Source organism: Nicotiana tabacum, chromosome 23 (assembly GCF_000715075.1).
Source record: "Nicotiana tabacum cultivar K326 chromosome 23, ASM71507v2, whole genome shotgun sequence".
Classification (NCBI taxonomy): Eukaryota; Viridiplantae; Streptophyta; class Magnoliopsida; order Solanales; family Solanaceae; genus Nicotiana; species Nicotiana tabacum.
This window is the reverse complement of record NC_134102.1, coordinates 88,405,768-88,420,420: the sequence shown is the minus strand read 5'-3', so window position 1 is coordinate 88,420,420 and position 14,653 is coordinate 88,405,768. Positions and strand designations below refer to the sequence as shown.

General features: G+C 39.5%; 1 long non-coding RNA gene across 1 annotated transcript; it reads left to right on the top strand.

The window, feature by feature from the left end:
- The first annotated feature begins 9,498 nt into the window (after positions 1-9,498).
- LOC107788805 (uncharacterized) lies at positions 9,499-13,687 on the top strand. The gene is made up of 3 exons (XR_001648709.2): positions 9,499-11,987; positions 12,071-12,985; positions 13,065-13,687. It is a non-coding gene; the product is annotated as an uncharacterized LOC107788805 (long non-coding RNA).
- Positions 13,688-14,653: the final 966 nt, after the last annotated feature.

The following is a 14,653-nucleotide window of genomic DNA, read 5'->3' as shown; positions in this document are numbered from 1 at the left end:
CATCTGACCATGAAGAAAATATTCCTCTTCCACAGTCCCCAGTTCATGGGAATTTAAGGCAAAATTATGCTTCCCCTTTTGAAGATCAATAAAGGAGGAGGATTGTTACTCTTTCGGTCTCTCCAGAATGCAACTTGCTATCCCGGCTGGTGGAGCTTGCTAATTATCTAAAGCTTTAGGCTTTATAGAAATACTGGGAAAAGATTCAGGCACTCTCGGGAGAGTGTTTGATGAACAACACCATGCACAAAGCCGCAGCGGTACGTTCCTTTCTTCCTTTATTACTCATTTTATTTTTGGGTAAGAACATATCCTAAATTTTACCCTTCTTACTTTGTAGGCAAACTTTCTTACTTCCGAGGGCCTTCGGAGGTTGATTCATGAAAAGGAACAGATTACCTTCGCACGTGATCAGCTTTTGGCAGAGTAAGAGCAATACGTCTCTCGCCTTTTGAAACTGGAAGCCAAAGCTGCTGAGGTTGTTGTATTGGAAGATCGTTTTCATCAAAACGAGCAAGAAGTGGTAACCCATAGCCAAGAAATTGACCCACTGAGGGTTAGATTTGATGAAGCCAGGGCCAAATGGGTTGAAGTCCATAACGCTATTCTTGCGGCAACCAAACGCGAGGCTGCCTCCACTGAAAGAGTGATCAACTTAGAGCCAGACTTGAACTCTAAAACTGAAGAGCTTGCCGTTACAGGGGCGAAACATGCCCAGCTGGAAGAGAAGTACAGGAAACCAATCGAGCATAATAGGATTTTTAGCTCAACTGTCCGCGACCTTGATGTTGGCCTCAAATCTGCTAGGTCCGCCCGGAAAAACCTTTCTGCCGAGGTAACCCAACTCAAAGAAGAACTTAGGCGTCGAGCGGCTTCCCTCATTTTTGAGAAAACTTACGCCATGTACAACATGAGGAGAAAAACCTTGGAAGAGGCCAAAGCTGGTGTCATTGATTTTGACACCGAAATTGCTAAGGCCCGTGAGCTTGAGTTAGCAGCTAAAAGTGGACTCCCAGCGAGTTTTGATACCTGGTCCTTCTGGTTCCGGTTCGAGTTCTCGGGAACTGAAGAAGAATCGGAGGATGATGATGCTGAAGGCCAAACTAGTGAAAATGTTAAGCCATCAGCGGGTCCGTCTACTTCTCCCCGAGGCGCTGACACTTCTCTTCCTCCTGGTTCCGGAGATACTGCAGTTTAGCTTTCCTTTTCTTTTTCCAATTCTTGTACTTGTGCCATTTTGACATGTTTTTTTTTTAAAATAAAAACATCTTTTGCTCAAGTATTGTTTGAGTCTTCCTTTTGTTTGAATATTCATGCAAGTCTTTAATCTTTGCATTTTCATCCTTTTAAGAATTTTGCGCAAGGTTTTTTGCGTCTTCTTATGTGAAGATTTGGGTGTATTCATCCCCAAAGCTTTTTTGGCTCTGGGCATCAGCCCATTTTCATGAGGGCATTAATAAGTATTTGCGCAAGTTTGCTTTTTGCGTCCTTTTGTATACGACTGCGGGTGTATCTTTTCCCGAAGGCATTTTGATTCCGAGCATAAATTCTTCCGGAACCAACCCCTTAACGTGAGGGTTTTTATAAGAGAGAGCCATCTTATGTTTACGGTGCTCTTGAAGAGGACGTCTCCTGTTCATTACGACACTAGAATTTGAAGTACATGTTTAACTTTCAAATGACAAAGTTAATTCATCTTCAAGACAAGAAACAAGATAAAAACAAAAGGATTTCATTTTATTCCTTCTATTTTCAAAATGTACATAAGCATTTGCTATGCTGAAAAGAAATTGCCATGACTTATGGCTAACTTGTACAGCTTGTTTCTACGGGGCTGGCCGCATAGTCCCAGGCCCCGATGATGCAATTATATTTTCGGTTCTTTGTTTCCCGGTCGACATGGCAGTCAATGTTGCCATATCCTCATAACATATCCCCCCCAGTGTTCGAATGCGAAAAGTGTGAATTGGAACACTGGAAATCTTGCATCTTCAAAGATTCCACTAATGCATTGTAAGATAATCTAACAACCCTCTAGTGGTTTATGCTCGTGAACGATTAGGTAACCTTTGTTCAATAGCAAACTTAACTTCCTGGTGGGAATTTGCTATAGAGCAAAATATTATCTAACTATCTCTAAGTGGATCTTTGCTTGCGTGCCTTGCTATTAAAGGTCTTATTGTTGTTGTCTTCGTAGTATGCTTTCTATTGTTGCCTCGTTAAAAACCTCGCCAGAAAATCCCAATTGGGACTAAAACTAAACGAAGGGAAAAAAAGTGCAGCACATACTTTCTGAACGGATAATGTTCATCAGCAATAATATCTTTTGAGGTGTGCCACGTTCCAATTCCTGGGCAACTTTTCTCCATTTTGGTTTTTCAACTCGTATGAACCTTTCCTGATGATAGCTGAAACTCAGTAGGGGCCTTCCGACACTGGACCTAGCTTCCCCTTGTTGAGCTCTCAGTTGTTTTGAGTTACTTTCCTTAGGACCAAGTCTCCTAATTTCAAATAACAGAGGTTAACTCTTCGATTATAATACCGCTTCATTCTCTGCTTTTAAGCTACCATTCTTACATGCGCCAAGTACCTGCGTTCATCAAGCAGTACCAAGTTGACTAACATTGATTCGTTGTTCGATTCTTCATCTGCCCGGAAATATCTCAAGGTGGGTTCCCCTACTTCCACCGAGATTAAAGCTTTTGCACCGTATATGAAGGAAAAAGGGGTTTCCCCCATGCTTGACTTGGTCGTAGTTCGGTATGCCCATAGAACTCCTGGTAATTCTTCGGGCCAGTTACCCTTAGCTGCTTCCAACCTTTTCTTGAGGTTTTGAATAATAACTTTGTTCTTCGACTCCGCTTGACCGTTTGCACTCGGATGATAGGGTGAACATGTGATCCTTTTTATTTTTAAATCTTGGAGGAACTTTGTAATTTTGTGCCGATAAACTGTGGCCCATTGTTGCATGCTATCTCTTTTGGTATTCCGAGCCTGCAAACTATATTTTCCCATAATAAATCCACCACTTCGCATTCTCCGATCTTCTGATAAGGACCTGCTTCCACCCACTTAGAAAAATAGTCAGTCAAAATTAAAAGAAATCTTACATTTTCGGGAGCCGGTGGCAGTGATCCTACGATGCCCATCCCCTATTTCATGAACGGCTATGGGGACAGAACCGAATGTAAGAGTTCTGTCGGTTGATGCACCAGTGGTGCGTAGTGTTGACACTTATCACATTTTCGTACGAAAGTCTTTTGCGTCTTGTTCCATGCGAGGCCAAAAATACCCTGGCCTTACCAACTTCAGCACTAAGGAATCTGCTCCCGAGTGGTTGCCGCATATCCCTTCGTAAACCTCTCTCATGACATAGTTTGCTTCAGATGCCCCTAAGCATCGGGCCAGCGGGCCTTGATAAGATTTTCTATACAATTGGCCTTTCTTGAAGCTATATCACGTTGCTTTGGCGCGCAGCACCTGTGATAGTTTGGGGTCTTCAAGTAGCTTCCCATTTTTGAGATAATCGATGATTTCATTACTCCAGTCCCAGACCAGATTAGTCAAATTTACCATATAATAACCATCTGTATCCAGGACTGAGTTTATCAGTTATACTATCGTCCCGAACTCTGATCATTTAATTTCCATCGATGATCCTAGGTTTGCCAATGCGTCTGCTTCTGCGTTATCTTCCCTTGGGATATGAGTAATTGACAACTCCCGGAATCGCGCCAACAGAGCATTAACCTTTACCACGTATTGTTGCATGCGCTCCTATATGGTCTCGAAGATCCCGTATGCCTGATTTACCACCAATTGTGAGTCGCATTTGATTTTTATGATCTCGGAGTCAAGTCCCTGGGCCAATTCGATCCATGCAATCAAAGCTTCATACTCTAATTCATTGTTAGTTAAATGAACCGTCCTGATCGCTTGCCTTAAGGTTTCCCCCGAAGGCGTGATTAAGACTATACCGAGCCTGGAACCTTTTACATTGGAAGCTCAATCCGTAAATAAGGTCCAAACCCCTGTTGTCGATTCTGACACCATTACTACCTCCCTGGTTACTAGAGGCAATAATCCCGAACTGAAATCGGTCACGAAGTCAGCCACGACTTGCGACTTAATTGCAGTCCTTGGTTTATATTCTATGTTGAATTCACTGATTTCGACGGCCCATTTGGCCAATCTTCCCAAGAGCTCAGGTTTATGGAGGATATTCCGCAAAGGGAAAGTAGTCACCACGGCTATTGGGTGGCATTGGAAGTAGGGCCTCAGCTTCCAAGAGGCGACTACGAGAGTTAAGGCCAGTTTCTCCAAATGTGGGTAGTGAGTTTCTTCTCCCGTTAAAATTTTACTAACATAATAAATGGGAGGTTGCGTACCTTTATTTTTTCGGACTAAAACCACACTTACCGCAACTTCCGAGACCGCGAGATAGACCGGCAACATTTCACCTTCTTTTGGTTTTGAAAGCAATGGAGGGCTTGACAAGTATTTCTTTAAATCCCTCAAAGCCTACTGGCACTCTGGGGTCCATTCAAAATTATTTTTCTTTTCGAGCAGTGCAAAGAAATGATGACACTTTTTCGATGACCGAGAAATGAACCTGCTCAATGCTGTAGATCTCCCGTAAGCCTTCGGACTTCCTTCACGTTTGATAGTTGGTCCGGGATATCTTCTATGGCCTTGATATTATCAGGGTTTACCTCAATTCCCCTTTGTGATACCACAAATCCCAGAAACTTACCAGAGCTGACTCCGAACGTGCATTTCTCGGGATTAAGTTTCATATTATGCTTCCTTATGATGTCGAAAGTTTCTTGCAGATGTTTAAGAAGATCATCTGCATTTAAAGACTTAACGAGCATATCGTCTATATAGATTCCATAGTTTTTCCTATTTGACTTTCAAACATCTTGTTCACGAGATGTTGATAAGTGGCTCCGGCATTTTTCAACCCGAAGGGCATCATATTGTAGCAATATATACCGAAATTCATTATAAATGAAGTTTTTTCCTGATCCTCCAGGTTCATCTTAATTTGGTTGTACCCAGAATAATCATCGAGGAAACTCATTAACTCGTGCCCGGTTGTGACATCAATCATTTGATCGGTGTTTGGCAGTAGGAACGAGTCTTTCAGCTATGCCTTGTTAAGATCTTTATAATCTACACACATGCAAAACTTATTGTTCTTCTTAGGAACTACTACTACATTGGCTAGCGAGTCTGGATATCTTACCTCTCAGATCGAACCGATATTAAGTAAGCGGGTTACCTCTTCTTTGACGAATTTATTCCTAGCTTCGGTAATCGAGCGTTTCTTTTGTCTTACCGAAGGTACGTTGGAATCCAAGCTTAACTTGTGTACGGCTATCTCTGTCGGGATGCCTGTCATATTCTCTTGTGACCATGCAAAACAATCAGTGTTAGATTTAAGGAATTTAATAAGTCAGGCCTGAGTTCTGGGTGCAGTCTTGTCCCCAAGTGGAATTTCCTTTCTAGGAATTCTTCAAACAATGCCACTTGCTCCAGCTCTTCCACTGTGGACTTTGTTGCATCAGTCTTTTCTGGAACTTGGAAATATCTTGGCACCTGATAACATCCCAACGCCTCTGCCCTCGGGCTAACTTTATCTAGTTTGGGAGTAGGTGTCGGTCCCTATAGTTTCTATGCGCGTGTTCCTTTCCTTGGCTACTGGAGACCGAAATTGCATTCATCTCCCTTGCCGCCGATTGATCACCCCTTATCTGTTAATTCCTTCGGGCGTTGGAAATTTCAGCAATTAATGATACGTTGATGGTACAACTTTCATCTCGTGTAACCATGGCCTTCCCAGAATGATATTGTATACCATATCACCATCTACCACTTCGAAAAGAGTTGTTTTCATTACTCCTTCAACGTTCGTGAGTAATAAAATTTCTCCCCGAGTTGTCACACTTGCGAGGTTGAATCCGGCGAGGAGCTTTGTGGTCGAAATAATGCTTCCGGTGAGTTTAGCTTGCTCCAATACTCTCCATTGTATGATATTAGCTAAACTTCCTGGATCCACTAGAACACGTTTAATCTTAAAATCTAGCACATTTAAAGAAATTACTAGTGCGTCATTGTGTGGTAGCAGCAATCCGTGTGCGTCCTCCTCTGTAAAAGTGATATCGTCTTCCTGAAGCCTTTTGCTATGCGCTATTGATACTTTCATCTTCTTTGCTGCTGAAAAGGTGACCTCGTTAATCTCATTCCCTCCGAAGATCATGTTGATTGTTTGACGCGGGGGATCTTCTCCTGCTTTCGAGGGTTCCACGTTGTTCCGGTTACGACCATAATTGTTCTTAGCTCGGTCACTCAAGAATTCTCTGAGGTGACCATTCTTCAATAATGTTGCCACTTCTTCCCAGAGGTGTCGGTAGTCCCCTGTCAGGTGGCCAATTGTCTTGCGGTATTCACACCACAGGTTAGGATCCCTCTGGCTGGATCAGATCTCATCGGTTTCGGGAACCGTACTTCTTTGATGTTTCTCATGGCCGACACCAACTCCACTATATTCACGTTGAAGTTGTATTTTGATAACATGGGGGTAAGAAGGACCCCGCAACCCTAACATTTCTTTATCCTGCAGTGATCGATTATTTCGACCGCGATCACTCCTCCTGTCAACGGTGAACTTGTCCGCTATCCGAAAACCTTTGTTGCCGCCTTCGGTCAGTTCGTAGGGCAAAAACTAGCCCCTCGAAGTCTGTTTGTCCGCGTCATAATCATCCTTTGATTTTTCTCTGTTCTTTTCTCGTCCTTTGGTCAACGATGGAAAACCAACATGATCATATTCGATCCTTCTAGAATAGGGTAACAAACTCGCATAGCAGCTCGGACTCTCCTTGTGCAATCCTTAATATGTCGACCTTTCGGGCCTGTACTTTTCTAGCCCCGGCATGAGCCTTGATGAAAGAATTCACGAGCATTTCAAAGGTGTCTAAGGAATGCTCGGGTAATAGCGAATATCACGTCAAGGCTTCCCTCGTGAGGGTTTCTCCAAATTTCTTTAGCAACACAGATTCAATTTCGTGAGGAGCTAAATTATTTTCCTTTACCGACATTGTGTAGGTGGTAATATGCTCATGGGGGTTTGAAGTTCCGTCATACTTTGGCACTTCAGGTATTTTGAACCGCTTCGGGATTAACTCTGGTGCCACAGCTGGCTTGTATGGCAATTGAGTATACTTTTTCGAGTCTGGACCTTTCAGCAATAGTGGCGTGCCCAGGATCTGGTCCATGCGGGCGTTCACTTCCCTCATAAACCATAAAAGTTCATTCTTGAAAGGATCATTCTCGTTGTTGAGGCCGGATCCTTTCCCCCTTGCCCCATCAGAGCCAACTTCACCCCTGGGAGTGTTGTTGTCGACCCTCTATGTTATTTGATTCGTGGGAACCCCAGGAGGAATCACATCTCGTCTGTTTGCATTATTTGAAGCTCCCAACAACACCTACTTCAACTCCGACATAACCTAATGATCGCCCGTTGCTCTTCCTCATCAGCATCATTGGAAGTTGTCTCCCGAACATGTCGAGAATATTGCATGTCTTGTGTCGGTGTAGCGTCATTCCCCTCATTATGGGTGTCACTGATTGAGTCTTCGAAATGAGGCTGATCCCCTCGAATCTCGGGGTTGTGCATGTCGTTAACAATGTTATCTGCCATTTCTTATGATTTCTTCTAAGACAAAATAATCAAAACACATTAGTAAAAAAGGCAAGGATCAATTTAATTACACGATTATCTAGGACCCACGGTGGGCGCCAAACTGTTTACCCGTAAAATGGTACAGTTGACTTTATACGTGATTTCTAGACAAATAAATTAATTTGATCCTAAAATAATAAAATAAACGAAGAATTATACAGTACTTAGCCTTAGGATATAGACGAAACAGCAGAAGCAACAGTTCCGGGAACAGAATTTATGGGCATAACAACAACGGAATTAAAAAGAAAGAAGATAAGATTATATTGAGCTTTGTATAGAATGTAGCGTAAGTTTGCTAGAAAATTCGTATCCTTTACAATGACAACTGAGCTCACTATTTATAGCTATGAAGGAGGTCCTAAGATCGTGCCCTTCTTTAATGTCGATTATAAGGGGCATTGATGAAGATGTAACGATGAGTATAAATGCCAAAATCCCTGTAACGGGTAATTGCTCTTAATGCCATGAAATATTCTCTATTAAATGCTATCGAGCGAAGAGCATTTATCACATCTTTATGAGTGTTATTCTTTCCGGTGACAAACAAAACATTTGCCTTCGGTCTTTGGCCATCTCCCGTCTTGGGTTCCACGTGTCCCTTTTTTGGACGGCCACGTGTCATAGCAAATTTTACCCTATACAATAATATACTGGAGATTGGAGCACATATGTATGAACTTCCAGCATATTATGTTGGACCAGTATATTGTGTTGGAACTCCAGTATATTATGCTGGAATATTTTTCGTATTTTGGATAGTGTTTTCGTTCATATTTATCTTTATATGAAAATTGACTAAATTTCAATTACTTTTGAAACGATGGCTATTTTTTAATTATCACTTGTAAATCTGGCTATTTTTGAATTTCATCCGTATTTTCCTAATGCAACCTTGCCCCGCCACACACCAACTAAAATAAACTTCTTTTAATTTGGTGGTCAACATGTTATTTTTGGGACAAAGAAAAGGATGTTCACTCGTTACTAACCAATTAATACTTTACCAATTCCTTCGAGGTTTCCATCTCGCATTAACTCCTTCTAAGTTCTAACTATCAATTTTTTTTTTTTTGTTTCGTATCTGATCATCGATGTTGGTATTTGGCTTCAGTTAATTCGAATTTATGCCACGTAAGACTCGTTAAAATGTGAAGTAATTTCTATCGTAATTTTCTTTTTTCATTTCTAAGTTTCGAACCTAGATTCTTAATTAAGAATGAATTGATGTAAAAGAAGAATCTATATTAAATTTTATTAATTTTAGCCAAGATCATGTTTTGGAGCTCAAGTCCAAACATATAAACTTATTTTCAAGAAGCGCTGGAAGTCCAAGAAGGTCAAGATTGATTTCAAGAAACCAAGATTCTTTCCTTCTTAAAACGGGATTTATTTATTCCTTTTAGAATAAGGATTTTCCTTTGGGAAAAGTCCCAAAAATGACTTTGTGGTATTCGAAATGGATCAATTATAACCTCGTTTCAACTTGAGCTTACTAATGACCATGCCGTTAAAGAATAGGTCAAATACTACCGTTTTCCACTAACAGCTACTGCTTAAAGTATTTACTTTTGTCAAAAAAAATAGGACATGACACGTGTCTTCATCAACCCACCCCTTAATATATTTTTTTCACCCCCCACCTGACATATTTCACCCACCCCTCCCCCCTTTTTACCCCCTTCACTTAATATCTTTTAACCTAAAAATCAGACCTTTCATTATTATTTCCCCATTTTCCTTCTCTTATTCAATCGGCTCTCCTAGGATTTTTTGACTAGTGAACTACAGTGGATCGCGGGAGAATTCCCACTGAAGTTTCATCGGAAGAGTGATATAATACATCAAGGTACGGGTGGGCAGAATACCGGCCGAACCTAAATTTTGATTGTTCGGTTTTCGATTTAATCGATTATTCGGTCGGCGTGCGGTTTACAAATTTTTAAATTTTGGTGTTCGGTGCGGTTTTTAAGGCCGAACTATTCTATATGTTTGAATTTTTGGTTTTTGGCTTTTTGCTTCCTTTGTAGTCAGACGCCATTTCTGAAAAATATATTATTGATCTTTTACACAGAATTTTGAGAGGAGGTAGTTTAATTGGAAGTTTGGAACATACTATTGTTGTCTGCAATTCCACTGAAGGTGCACGCATATGCTATTGTAGCGTTAGCGAAATTGCTACTGTCTGCGTCAGTGCACTGCAGTTTGATGTATATAGATTACAGTTGTCCACGGAAATTGTATATCATGCTTTCTTTGGAAACTACAGAGAATGATGCCAAGTTTTTAAGGTCGTATGTATAGGAAGATTACAGACTTATTTTTATTGTTTGCTTGTGGTTTTGTCTTGGATTTTACCATAATTGTTTTGAAACTTGATATTTTGAAGTTCAATGTTCAAATATATTGTTAGAATCAGTAAAAAAAACAGCCAAATATGATAGTTTATAACCAACCGAACAAAAATCGAAAACCAACCGAACCGTAGTTACAAACACCGAACCAATCGAAGTTATATTGGTTCGGTTGTCGGTGCACCATATCAATAACCGAAGACCGAACAAACCGAACCGAAATTCTTGCAAATCGCACCGTACCGAGCCACGCCCACCCCTACGTCAAGGTAAGTTGTATTTTGCTTTTTTATCTTGATTTAATTTTTTCAGTGGGGTTTTAGGTTTGTTTAATACATATGTATAAAATTAAAGGCCATGTTCATTTGTTTGATATGAGTGTAAATGATAGTTTTATATGGTGTAAAGTTGTGTCATTTTACTTTTTTGTTGGGATTGTTGTTGTTGTCGAGTTATCCCTTGTCTTTATGCGATTTATTTATTCATTTTTTGTCGCTCCCTTTATATGCATGTATACACAAATGACTGATTTGGTCTCTGTATTTTTTTGTCTCCTTTTTTAAATATGACCCACTGTTGAAGGATAATTGATGAAGTCGATATTATTTTTTATTATGGGGGTGATTAGGTAATTTTTTCTGACCTGGTCTATAACAAGAATATAGTGCACCTGTGGGCTGTGTTTGATTGGAAATTACCGTAGTTTGAAGATATCTGTCAGGAGTTCACTTCAAAATTAGGATTTTCTGAAGTTAAGCAGCTATTAGTAGCAGATTTTTCTGGTAGGTATTATCTTATTGAAAATGATGATAGTATTAGGACTTTGCAATGTCTCTTTTGTCAGCAGTTCAAGGAAATCAATTTTGTTGTTGTTGATGAGTCTGAATTTACAGTCCATGCACAAGACATTACATACCACACTGAAACTTATGGTGTAAATGTTGAAGTAGCCAGTGATTGTGAACATAGCCTTAGTTCCTATGATTTTTCTAAATCTGATTGTAATGATTGTGATTATGAAGAACTTGAAAGTATTAACAGGCAAAGGAGAAGAGTAGTGTCTGATAGATTAGAAAACTTAAAGGAGTTGGAGGTTGGGATGACATTTTAGGACATGAAGGAACCTAGACAGTTTATCAATTTCTATGCTATAGCTAACAAGAAAGGGTTGTGGGTTGTTAAAAGCGACACAACAAGAAGTAGATATGAGTGTGATACAGGTTGCCCATTTGTATGTCTCATATCCCAGGATGGTAGGACTGTTGGGTACAAAATCAAAACTTTGAATCCAAACCACAATTGTGATCCTTGTTTCAAAAATAGGAGAGCCAGTGCAAAGACTTTAGCTCAATATTTTAAGAACAAGGTACAAAACAATCCAAAGTACAAGGTAAAGGATATGGGGGGAGTACTGGATACTGATTTAAGTTTGAATATCACTAAGTCCACTCTAAAAAGGGCATAAGGTTGGCTCGTGAGAAGCTAGAGAGCAGTTTTCTGATGACTACAGTAAGCTTGAGGCATTTAGACAGGAGATTAAGCATAGTAATCCTGGTAGTGATGTAGTCACTAACATATCAAATGATGCTTTGGTTGAAAGGAAGAGAAGATTTTTGAGGATGTACATATGCTTCCAAGCTATGAAGCATGGATGGAAAGATAGCTTAAGGCCACTAATAGGCTTGGATGGTACTTTTTTTAAGGGAAAATGTAAAGGTCAGCTGTTAGTTACCATGGGGTAAGATTGTATGAACCAGTTCTATCCACTTGCTTGGGCAGTAGTGGACAAGAAAACCAGTAGAACTTGGAGCTGGTTTTTGGAGCTCTTAAAAATGTCTTTGGACTTGATAAATGGTGCTGCAGTGACATTCATATCAGACATGCAAAAGGTTAGCCTTTCTAGAATTTATGTTTCTGTTTTCTGATTATTTATTTTGTATTAACTAATTGTATTTTTTCTGATTTATGGTAGGGCTTGCTTGATGTTGTTAGTGTTGTACTACCTGAGGCAAATAAAAGATTCTGTGTGAGGCACATTGAAGACAATTGGTGTAAAAGATGAAAAAGTGATGAAATGAAAAAATTGATGTGGTGGTGTGCCTGAAGCACCTATGAAGAGGAATTTAAGGATCAGTTGGTAAGCTTGGGAGAGCTTGATGAAGATAGTGCAAGGGACTTGGTCAAATATCCTCCAAAAGTTTAGTGTAGAGCATATTTTGACACTCAATGCAAGAATATGATGGTAGACAACAATTTTACCGAGTCTTTTAACTCATGGATCCTGGAGGCAAGACACAAACCAATTATCAAAATTCTAGAAGAAATCAGAGTCAAGGTAATGGAAATGTAGGCTAATAATGAAGGAAAGTTGAGGAGCTGGAATAGTGATTTCAGTCCACGGTGTTTGAGGCTATGCAATGACTACAGAGTAATTGCTTAAGGTTGTGTAGTTGTGTTTAATAGTGATTATGGCTATGAGATAGCTGAGGGTGAAGATACACATACCGTCAACCTTGATTCCAAGAGATGCACCTATAGGCTATGGGAGTTGAGTGGAATTCCATGCCCTCATGCTATTGAAGCATTGGCACACAAGAAAGTGGAACCCCTGACTGAAATTAATTGGTTTTACAGTAGAGAAGCTTACTTAAGGACATATAGGCACAAGTTGCTTCATGTGAGAGGGCAAAATTCTGGAAAATGGATCCTTCACAACATTTGGATTCACCAGCAGTTGTGAAATTGGTTGGAAGGCCCAAGGTAAAGAGAAATAGGGAGCCAGATGAGGCAAGAAAGAGAAAGGGAGAGTGGAATGCTTCTAGAAAGGGTCTTCCAGCACATGCACCAATGTGGTAAACTCAACCACAATGCAAGAGGATGTTACAAGGTAAATCATTTATATAGAGCTTAGGATAAACTTTGTGTTTAAGTATTTGATTAATATTTGTCTTTTTCAAATTTGACAGAACAACATCAATGGAAAGACATCACAACAGAGGAAAGGGAAAGGCTGCAGTCAAAATCAAAGCCAAAGCTCAGTTAGTAATGATAACAAAAGTGTTCCTTATGAAGACCATTTGGATGTTGGAACATAACAATCATTTGCATCTGTGTTTGACACTCAAACTGGAATACAAAAGTCGCTTGCATATGGTTCAGAAGTTGAGAATGAAGAAGTCCCCATCTTGCGACCAATGGTTGTATTTGAGACACAAACATGTCTGGAACCAAAGAAGACAAATCCTGTTGCACCTGTGGCAAAGGCTAATACAAGGAAGATTCAGTTTAAGGGAGATCACACTGGTGCTGCAAATCCAACTAAACTGCCTTATTCGCCAATCAAATGCATATAGAAGGAAAAAGAGGCAATGACATTAAGCCAGCTTCAAGGAGAAGGACGAAAGAAAAGAATCAAAAGTATGGGAAGCAAAGGGTAGGGAGCACTTGCATAATGTAGTCATGATGGATGGTTTTGGAAGATCTTGTGATTTTTGTTATTGAAATATAGCTGAAAGTTGTGCTTCTTATGATTTCAAGTAGCTAAAACTTGTGTTTTTCATGATTTCATATGGCTGCAACTTGTACTTTTTTGGGGTTAACCACCTTTAGGTTTTAGGTAGCTTTGAAACTTTAATCTTGCTATTTGTGGTTAACCAATTATAATGGTTATGACAGCTATTCTGGTTGAATTTAATGTGTCACCCTAGATGTACAATCTCCGTTTAGTATCTTGTTTATGTTGTGTGTGATTATGGAGTTTCTATTTTTTATGTTATCCTGAAATTTTTTATTTTCCCCTTTTCTTGGTCACTAATCTCCATGACCAACTTGTTAGATTTAACAGAATTTAAGAAAACAAAAGGTCATTCATGTTATGTTGTGATATTATGGGATTAAGATCTTCAATTTTTAACAACAGAATTGTAACATTTATCCTTTTAACTTACATGGAAATTTCATAGGAGCATCGAGGATTTATTGAGACAGCAATTAACGGAAAAGGTTGAATTTCCAACACCTTTCTTGAAAATAATCAATCACTTTCCAGTACTACTACGTCCAACAAATTCAATAGACTAGCAACATGTGAATGAATTCTACTGGAAATAAATTCTTTCCATACTTGTGTATTCCAGCAACTTCAAGGAAATTAAATCAACATACAAGCATTTTTCTAAGAGATTAAAAGGAAAGCAAGATCATTACAATCCTTATAACTATTCAACAAAATACACTACACGAATTAATACATTACACAGGTTAACTACAATTATATACTAAATTCATACTTCACAACAACAACCATAATGCAACGAATCCAACCAAGCATCCACATAAGACACGAATTAACATCCACTGATGGGCTATGATTTTGCTTAATCTTGCAATAGTTCCGGCATCAATAGCAGCAGCATACTCAGCATCAACAAGCTTCTTCTTCAAAATATTTCTTTCAATAACTTTTTCGCTCAATTTTGCTATATCTTGAGCCTCAATGCCAGCAACAATATTATAATCAGCCATCTTCTTCTTCAAAATATCTCTTTATATTTCA